This window comes from Dioscorea cayenensis, chromosome 5 (genome assembly GCF_009730915.1).
Source record: "Dioscorea cayenensis subsp. rotundata cultivar TDr96_F1 chromosome 5, TDr96_F1_v2_PseudoChromosome.rev07_lg8_w22 25.fasta, whole genome shotgun sequence".
Lineage (NCBI taxonomy): Eukaryota > Viridiplantae > Streptophyta > Magnoliopsida > Dioscoreales > Dioscoreaceae > Dioscorea > Dioscorea cayenensis.
Window position 1 is genome coordinate 12041847 of NC_052475.1, and position 10096 is coordinate 12051942.

The 10096-nt window shown below is 45.1% G+C and overlaps 1 non-coding gene across 1 annotated transcript; it reads right to left on the reverse strand.

The window, feature by feature from the left end:
• Nucleotides 1-4660: 4660 nt before the first annotated feature.
• LOC120262548 lies at nt 4661-4767 on the reverse strand. Its single transcript, XR_005536817.1, has one exon. It is a non-coding gene; the product is annotated as a small nucleolar RNA R71 (small nucleolar RNA).
• Between the last annotated feature and the right edge of the window lie 5329 nt (nt 4768-10096).

Consider the following 10096-nt stretch of genomic DNA (forward strand, 5'->3'; position numbering starts at 1 on the left):
AATGGAGGAGGAGGTGAAGAATATGCGGAATGACGCTTTTCCCAGCCTAAAGGAGTGCCCAATGATGCTTCCTCTAGCCATGGTCTCCTTCCTTCAAATCGTGGTAGATCTCCCCTTGAATGAAGTTGCCTTCTTGCCTTGAGAGTCTTAGACCTTGGGCTTGGATGATCTTCTAGCTTCCTTGCCCTTCTTCTACTCCCCAAGGTCGCCCAAAATCTCCCAAGTGGTCTCCCCAAAATCGGCCAAGAAAAAGGTCCCCTTGCGTATATCCTGCAAGTGCACGGGTTTGTCGAAGTAATAATCCCGGGTGAGCGGGGTCGAATCCACAGGGAGTAGGGAGTAAAAACACTTAATTTGATTCTTAGCTATGTGAAAGATCAATGATAAGGAGTGTGATAATGATTTAATTCTCAACAATAAAAACAACAAGAAAGACAGCAAAAGTAAAGAAGGGGGTAAGGCAATCGATAAAGATGGGGTACCCGGATAATGCTCCGCTTAGGATAATTATTTCAAGTGCAAGAACCCTCTATTATGCTTCCTAATCAATGCAATGGTGAGTCGTGAAAATCCTTAATTATATAGTCCCAAATCTAAGGTCAACTATGCCTAACTCTATATATGTCCCGGAGGAGAAATCGAACAATCTCAACACCTCGCACTCGTATAGAGTTGCAAAGAGCTCTGGGGATTCCAGGTGATAAATCTCTTCCTAATTATAGACCTAACCCTTTGGTCCAGGTTGAAGGTCCCTAACCACAATTATGCCCTGGATACTAAGGTCACCTCGAGTTCATCACTTAGACCATTCACTCTATTATAGCCGCAAAGAACTCGAGGAACGGAGGTAGAATCTATCACACCGGAGGGGAAAGGGGATGCTCCTGTACCTCTCGACTCACCCTCTCAACCCTCTCTAACCTAGCTTTGTCTAACACTCGTGGTGTGTCACTCACTCACAAGGTTACCAACAAGAATTCTCAACCCTAGTGTCACTCTAGGGGAAATGTTCATACAATCAAGCATTCAAGGTTGGAACTCACAATAAACATCAGTTTATTGAAAGCATAATAAAGAGGTTCAAAGAAACAAATACATCCTAGGGTTTACAATACCCGAGTACCCACTAGGGGTTTAGCTCTCCATGGTGCTAAGTACAATCAAAGAAATAGAATGTAAAACCAATAAATCCATAAAGAAACCCCCTCGATGGTCGTGCCGATGGTTTGTGGAGAGTCCTCTACTTGTCGCAAGGGATCCTTTGTCCGGCCCAGGATATACCTCGCCGGATCGGTGCCGACGAAAGCTCTCCCAATAACCTTCTTCCAAACGGAGCACGATGTCGGAGCCGTAGAACCTCTACAAAAACCTAGCCAATACCCCTCAAAACCCTAGCCGAAGGCCTCTCGCAAGTTGGGGAAAAGATGGAGAAAAAAGTCTCAAAATCGGGGCTGAATCGGCTTTAAATAGGGCTGGAATCGGGCGACTAAACGGGCGTGGATGCTCCACTCGCTTGTGCGGAATTTCCACACGGGCGTGGATAATTTCCACACGCCCGTGTGGATTCTCTGTTTGTCTTGTTTCTCGGCCAGCTGTGAACAGTGCTGCTGCAGTACATACTACAATATTGCTACAGTGTTCTGCTACAGTATTAGACCTGAATACCTTCCCAATTCCATACTTTCATTGGGGTAACGCAAACGGGCACACGTTCACATCGTGGATCACTTGCTTCTTCAATGGTGTACACATTGGTGAAACTCTTGTTCTATGTGCATAAGTCGGAATGATCGAGTGTGACTGCCTCTGTGCCCCTAAAAATGGATGTGCTAACTCGAATACGAGGAGGTTGGCACACATTCTAGCATCTCACATTGACCTATATCTTCGCGTTTGAACCTTAGCAAGATTTCCTCCAAAATCGGTGCATTGTGATCCACATTGGCCTATTTTCTTCATACTCGGCCTCACAACCCTACCTGCATACACGTAACATACAAACACACATATTAGTGTAAAAAACTGGAGAAAAGTAATGCTCAACATAAGGAATGAACGCTTCGCATTCAATCGCACAAGCACTTATCACCGCGGGTCTCCTTCCTTCAAATCATGGTAGATCTCCCCTTGAATGGAGTCGCCTTCTTTCCTTGAGAGTCTTGGACCTTGGGCTTGGACGATCTTCTAGATTCCTTGCCCTTCTTCTCCTCCCCAAGGTCGCCCAAAATATCCCAAGTGGTCTCCCCAAAATCGCCAAGAAAAAGTCCAGCCAAAAGTCGTTGTTCTGCCCTAAAAGTTGGTATTTATACCCCCCGAAGCATACAGGTCGTATGGGGGTTGTATGGGGGTCATATAGCACTCAAAAAATCTAGATTCGCGATCCATACGGGGTGCATATGGCCTCCATATGGCCCCGTATACTAGGTAGTATGGAAATCTGTGCAGACACTCCAAATCATTCTGCTGCTACAGTGCATACGGCCCCCATACTAGGTAGTATGGGGGGTAGTATGAAATTCCTTTTTGTCTTCTCTTTTCACCCAAATGATATCTTCTTGTTCTCCATGACTTCCTTATGCCCTACAAAGCAAATAGTAGATGATTAATCATAAAATGGGCATCAAACCTCACAAAATACATGCAAAGTGAATACGATATATACATGAAAACATCTACATTTAGACACTTATCAGCGTGTGAAGTATCCACGCCCGTGTAGTCACCAGATTCTAGCCCTATTTAAAGCCGATTAAGCCCCGATTTTAGTATTCTATTCTCTATCTTTTTCCCAACTTGAGAGAGGGCTTCGGCTAGGGTTTCGAGGGGTATTGGCTAAGGTTTTGGAGAGGTTATACGGCTCCAACATCGTCATTCCTGAGGAAGAAGTTGGTAGGAGAGCTTCCGTCGAGGCATATAGTATACCGGACGAGGGAATCCTTGGACGACGAGTAGATGACTCTACACAAGACCATCGACACGACCATCGAGGGGGGTTTTTTATGGGTTCATTGCTTTTACATTCTATTTCTTTGATTGTACTTAGCTCCATGGAGACCTAAACGCCTAGTGGGTACTTGGGTATTTGTGAACCCTAGGATGCATTCGTTTCATTGAATCTCTTTATTATGCTTTCAATTAATTGATGTTTATTGTGAGTTCCAACCTTGAATGCTTGATTGTATGAACATTTCCCCTAGAGTGACACTAGGGTTGAGAGTTCTCGTTGGTAACCTTGTGAGTGAGTGGCACACCACGAGCATTAGACAAAGGTAGGTTGGAGAGGGTTGAGAGGGTGAGTCGAAAGGTACAGTCACGTCCCCTTTCCCCTCCGACATGATAGATTCTACCTCCGTTCTTCGAGTTCTTTGCGGCCATAATAGAGTGAATGGTCTAAGGGATGAACTTCCGCTGGGGCTTAGTTGCGCGTGCAATGGAGTGAAGCGTTGAGGTGATCTTAGTATCTAGGGCTTAATCGTTGTTAGGGACCTTCCACCTGGACAGAAGGGTTAGGTCTATAATGAGGAAGAGATTTATCACTTGGAATCCATAGAGCTCATTGCAACTCTATGCGAGTGCTAGGTTGAGAGGTTATCTAATCTCTCCTCTGGGACATGTATAGAGTTAGGCATAGTTGACCTTAGATTTGGGACTATGTAATTAAGGATTTCCACGACTCACCATTGCTTTGATTAGGAAGCATAATAAAGGATTCTTGCACTTGAAACAATTATCCTAGGTGGAGCATTATCTGAGTACCCCTTCTTTATCGATTGCCTTACCTCCTCCTTTACTCGTGCTCTCTTACTTGTTGCTTTTACTTTTGAGAATTGAATTATTGTCACAATTATCACTATTGATCTTTCACATAGCTAAGAAGTGAATTAAGTGTTTTTATTCCCTACTCCCTGTGGATTCGATACCCGCTCACCCGGGATTATTACTTCGACAAACCCGTGCACTTGCGGGATATACGCAAGGGGACCTTGTCATGTTTTTGGCACCGTTGCCGGGGAGTAGGCGTTTAGAGATACTTTGTACTTTGTTTTCTTAGCTATTTCACCTTACATTCTATTTCATATCTTCTTATTCTATCATCGTTCTGATTTCTTTTTCTTTCTTTTTGGTTAAAGCTTCAAGTTATGACCCGAGGGAATCCCTCAATATTGATTGAAAAGGATCCCGAGCTTGAACGTACATTTAGAAGAAAAGGGAAAGAGCCTGTGTAAGAACAGTCTAATCTAGCTGATTTGGATGTGGAAGAATCTGAAAACATGGCAGAACAGAATGAGCAACAGTAAACATTATCCGATTATGCCAGACATTCAGTGTTGGGGACACAATCCAGTATTGTACGTCCCCCGATTACAGCTCAAAACTTTGAGTTGAAGGCGGCATTCATCCACATGTTGCAGCAATCCACACAGGTCAACGGTTTGGCCGATGAGAATCCAAATAGCCTTATAGAGAGTTTTCTTGAGGTGAGTGATATGCTGAAGATAAACGGAGTGACGGATGATGCCATCAAGTTGAGAGCCTTCCCATTTTCCCTAAAGGGAGAGCGAAGCAGTGGCTACACTCGTTACCTAGAGCGTCAATTACCACGTGGGAGGAGATGGTAGAAGCTTTTCTAGAACGTTATTTCCCTCCCGGAAAATCAGCAAAGCTTAGAAACGAGATCTCATTCTTTGTTCAGTTGGAATTGGAGTCTCTATTCGAGACATTGGAAAGGTTCAAGGAGCTCCTGAGGAAGTGCCCGCAACACGGATTCCCCGAGTGGATGATTGTTCAAACCTTTTACAATGGTTTGAACCCGAGTACAAGGCAACTCTTGAATGCGGCAGCAGGAGGTACCTTAGGTAGCAAGACCCCCGATGAGGCCCGTCAGTTGATTGAAGAAATGGGGTTAAACAGCTACCAATGGAATGCTAGGGAGAAGAAGAAAGTGGCCGGTCTCCATGAGATAGACGCGGTAACTTTATTGGCAGCTCAAGTGGAGAGTTTGAGTAAGAAGTTAGATCTTCTAACTTCAAATAGAGTGGCGGCCGTGACTAATTGCAATGGGTGTGGTGGAGGACATGCTCCATCTGATTGCCCGATCTCTATTGGTGATGGTTCTTCTGTGGAGAACATTGATTTTGTAGGTAATGGCATGAGACCTCAAGGAAACCCATATAGCAATACCTACAATCCGGGTTGGAAGAATCATCCCAATTTCTCATGGAGTAATCAAGGTCCACAAAAGGCCATGGGGCCACCGGGTTTCCAACAACAAGCCCCTCAGGTGGAAAACAGAGTCTCAGGTTTGGAAACTCGAATAAGTAACCTAGAGAAGCACTTGACTAAATTTATACAATCAGCAAATACAAGGTTTGAATCAGTCAAGTCTACACTTCACAACCACACCACTTCTTTGCATAACCTTGAACATCAGGTGGGGAAAATTGTGAAGTTTCTCTCTGAAAGGCCACATGGAAGCTTGCCAAGCAATACAGAGACCAATCCTAGAGAGCACGTGAAGGTGATCACTTTGAGAAATGGTCGTGAGGTTGAAGGTAGGCCTACTAGTGAGAAGCCAAAAGAAGACGCACCCGAGGTTATAGAGGTAGAAGAGGGGACAAGCCAAGAATCCCTTATCCCTCTAGATTGAAAAATAACCAAGGCGATAAACAGTACAAGAAGTTCCTGAGTTTGTTCAAGCAACTCCACATCAATATTCCTTTTGTTGAGGCATTGGCCTAAATGCCTAAGTATGCGAAGTTCTTGAAAGACTTGTTGACTAACAAGAGAAAGTTGGAGGAAAGTGCTTCAGTGATTTTAGATGCTTCATGCTTGGCAGTGTTGCAAAAGAACATGCCGAACAAGAAGAAAGACCCGGGAAGCTTCATTATTCCGTGTAATATTGGCAATCTTGGTGAGGAAATGGCATTAGGGGACTCAGGGGCTAGTATCAACGTCATGCCATACACTTTCTTTCAAAATCTAGGCTTGGGCGAGCCTAGGCCTACTCGGATGACTTTTCAACTAGCGGACCGAACAGTGCGACATCTGAGAGGCATCATTGAGGACGTGCTTGTTAAGGTGGACAAGTACATTTTTTCGGTTGACTTTGTAGTGCTAGATGTCGATGCGGATGTACCCTTGATACTTGGGAGACTATTCTTGCAGACTTCCAAAGCATTGATTGACATGGACGGCGGAGTGCTCACATTGAGAGTTGGAGATGACAAGCTCACATATCGCCTTGCTGAAGCCATGTGGCATTCTCTTTATTTCGATGATAGTTTATATTTTCTAGACACTACTGATGAGATTGTTGATGAATACATGCAGGAGATGTTTAACAATGATCTGTATGAAGGTTTGTTCGACCAAGAGGAGGATTATGAAGAAGTAATGATGCTTGGTTCGATAGAAGAAGTACCATCTACCCCGGGGATCGAGAAGAAAGTGCTCCAAAAAATGAAGAGGGCTAGGAGACGCCACCGGAAACACTCTAAGGCTGTTGGAGACATACGTGAACCGAAGAAGTTGGACGAATCATTGTTAGGTGGTCCGAAGCTCGATAATTCACGTTCTACCCTCAAGAGACTTTGCACATCATGCTTTCAAGCCATGGGTAAGAGGGCAACTTTAATTCATGAACCCCCGTGAGATAAGACAAGGTACGTCAAGCTTAGTGACGTTAAACAAGCGCTTTTTGGGAGGCAACCCAAGTGGTTACTGTTTTTCTTAGTTGAATAATGTAGTGTTTTGCATGAATAAATTGTTAAGTGTTGGTGTCTTAATTTTTTAGATGGTTGTGCTGAGATTTCCTTGTGAACTTTGAATATTAATAGTGTGTTTTCATGTGGAATTGGCGAAGTTATGTCATTTAAGCTTTATTCCATTTTTTTCATTGGTAAAACTTGCATATTAGGCGGGTGCTCGAGTGTGTGAACTTGTTCGGAAATTTTTCTGCAGGCCTCGCAGGGTTTTTCTAAGGCATCAAGTGAAGACATACGGGCGTGTGGAATTTCCGCACGCCGCGTGATTTGTATTCATGAGCTCATCCGAGAAGGGACGAGGCGCGGCGGCCCTATGTGAACGACCATGCGATCGCCACACGGCCGTGGGTAATTTCCGACGAGTGCGTGTGAATTCTCGCAGTGGGAATATTATCCCGAGAGCACACATTGGCGTGGACTCGCCTATGGGCGACCTTGTGAATTACACACGCGTGCGGTAATTTTTAACACGCCCTGCAGCGAAACTCGCAGAGGAGTTCTCTCCATCCCGAGAAAAACAGAAGGCGTGTGGGCGCCCTCGTGAGTTGGGCATGTCACGTCTACACCCGTCGCGACTTTCGCACGGGCGTGTATAACACTTGGTATTTTTCTCGGATGTCCAGAGAAGCCACAGGGGTGTGCGATTGCCCCTGTGGATCGGATGCACGGGCGTGTGTATTTTCCTCACGCCCATGCGAGAGCAGTCAGAGTCGAAGGTGTGTTTTCCCGATAGCGCACAGGGGCGTGCGTGCGCACTTGTGCCTCTCTTGTAATGAAGCACATGGGCGTGGGTATTTTCCGCACGCCCGTGTGGATGCACAGAACGCCAAGGGGCGCGAGTCCTTTTTAAAGAAGATTAGTTCCTCACCCTTTTCACTTCCTCTATTCGTTTGGAAACATTCTCACATCAGTGTCCGACTCCATAGCGCCAATTTGGTAGGATTTTTGCGCGGTTTTCCGGCTGGTTCCTCATTTTCTCATTCCATCTCATCGGTAAGCCCTATTTATCATTTTCTTTGCCAATTAATGTTTTCCATCGATTAATCTAGTTAATAATGCTGCGTTTCTTCAATTAGAAAGATGACTTATGCTTAGAACGAAGTAGAAGTATTTTTATGTTGTATTTTTGGATTTTCGAAGCGCGGCCATGTGGTATTCATGCCCCATGGTTCCACACGGGCGTGCTGAAATTCCACACGATAGTGTGGATTTCTGCATCATTATTTTATCAACTTGTTTGATCGATTTCGTTTCAAGTTTTGCAGATTATGGCACCTCGGTCAAAGAAGCAAGCTCATAAGAGGCCGCGTGAGTCATCCCCTGAGCCTGAGGGCATGAGTTTTGCGATTCCAGAGCATCAAGTTCGCTATGAGCGCTTGTCGAGACTCTGGTTCGGACAGACTTGATTCCTGGACACGACTATACTGCGAGATCTACAGCAGGGAGATGAGTTCCCTGACGAGGTCGAGGATCTCGTTTCAGCAGGTCGTTGGCGGCAGTTATTGACGATTAGAGAGCCAGCCATCCGAGAGTTTGCACTTGAGGTGCTATCATTATCCGAGTTTGACAGATCTTACGCAAGCTTCGACAGTTTGGACACCATTCAGTTTAGAGTATTTGGACACCAACATACCTTGAGCGTTACTCAGTTTTCAGTACGACTTGGCTTGTATGAGGAGGCATTCATAGATACGGAGGAGTACGGTCAGTTACCGACTGATTATCCTGGAACCTTGACCCCGCAGAGAGCTTACAGAGTACTATATGGTCAGGGTTAGTACGAGCTGGGGGTGTCCAATGCCAAGTGCCTTTCCAGACCTGCATACAGAAATTTACATGCCATCATGAGTAGGTCGGTGAATGGCCGTGGTGATAGCACTGGTGCTCTGAGCCGATAGGAATTACTGTATTTGTACTCGATAGTGCAGCACGTACTGATTCACTTAGGGCACATCATGGCAGAGTACATCCGACATCAGGGGCACTATGCTAGATTGGGAGCGATCTTCTCGGGCCCCTACATTACGAGATTAGTGCTGGGCATGGGTCTCTTGGATTCGATTCGCAGGGCCAAGAAGATGATTATACCTGCTCCCCTGAGCCTAGAGACGATAAAGTTGATGGGCATGGTTCGCATGGTTCAGACATGGGTTTTTGCTTTAGTGCTACCAGCTCCAGAGATAGCCGAGGATGAGGGTGATGAAGCCGGGGCATCTTAGCCCACTCCCGAGCCTCAACCAACACCGATGTAGACCGAGGCATCTATAGTGGCGGAGGAACCACCCCCCGTGCATATGTTTTCACCATCTCGAGCTCAGGATCGCTTTGACAGGCTCAAGAGCGCTGGGAGTGATACAGACAGAGGTAGCTGAGGCGCGAGCTGAGATTGCAGAGATTAGGGCTACGCAGGCCACTCAGTTCACAGAGTTCATGGCACGTTTCGACGTATTACTTCAGATCTTAGAGTGAGACGCCGCCTCATCATTTCTCTTGCGGCCAAGGACTCCTCAGGCCCCTTTAGTTCCTCTAGCATCTCCATCCCCTACCCCAGCACCGGTGGACCCACCATGTGCGTCTTCACCAGCAGCAGCACTGGAGCCCGAGGGTGACACAAACACTTGACTCTACTTTATTTTACTTTTTTTTTGCATTTTATTTTAGACTTGTTCACTCAGAAAGGATTTTCCTTCTGAGTTTATTTTCATTTTGCATCTCGAGTTGTATTCATTGTCTACCTTTTATATACTCGAGATATTTTGTTTTTATTGAGCTTCATTGAACCCCCTCGTGTATGCGTGCAGATGGTATTGTCATCATGGGAATTGAGACTTAGTCATAGGCACGGACAAGGTGCTTAGGCACTTGGTCGTGTGAGCTTCAGAACCCGTCAGAACACTACTCCCATGGAATTAGCTTCATCAAACGCAACACTAGAAGTCAGGGGAGTATTGTTTTGATTACTTCTCCCACATTTGCTTTTGAATGATATTCATTTTGAGTGAGCATGCATGTGTACATTGGGGACAATGTACAACTTAAGTGTGTGTGGGGGGGGAGTTTCATAGTGCACACATTCTTTTTATTGCTTTTGATTTATATACATGCTCACATAGCCAATGGCGGTTCACCTTAGTTGCAATGATAGTATTCTTAAGTTAAGGAGAATATTTAACATTGAATATTTTCATGCTCTAGTTTTGCTTGAATTTCTAGAAAATTTTTCCCAATTTACACTCAGTATACTACTCACTTATTAGACTCTTTTGGAAACTCAAGTTTGATGTTAAAGGGACTAGTTATAGTTGTTTCTTGTGTTGAATTCTGAAAAAAAA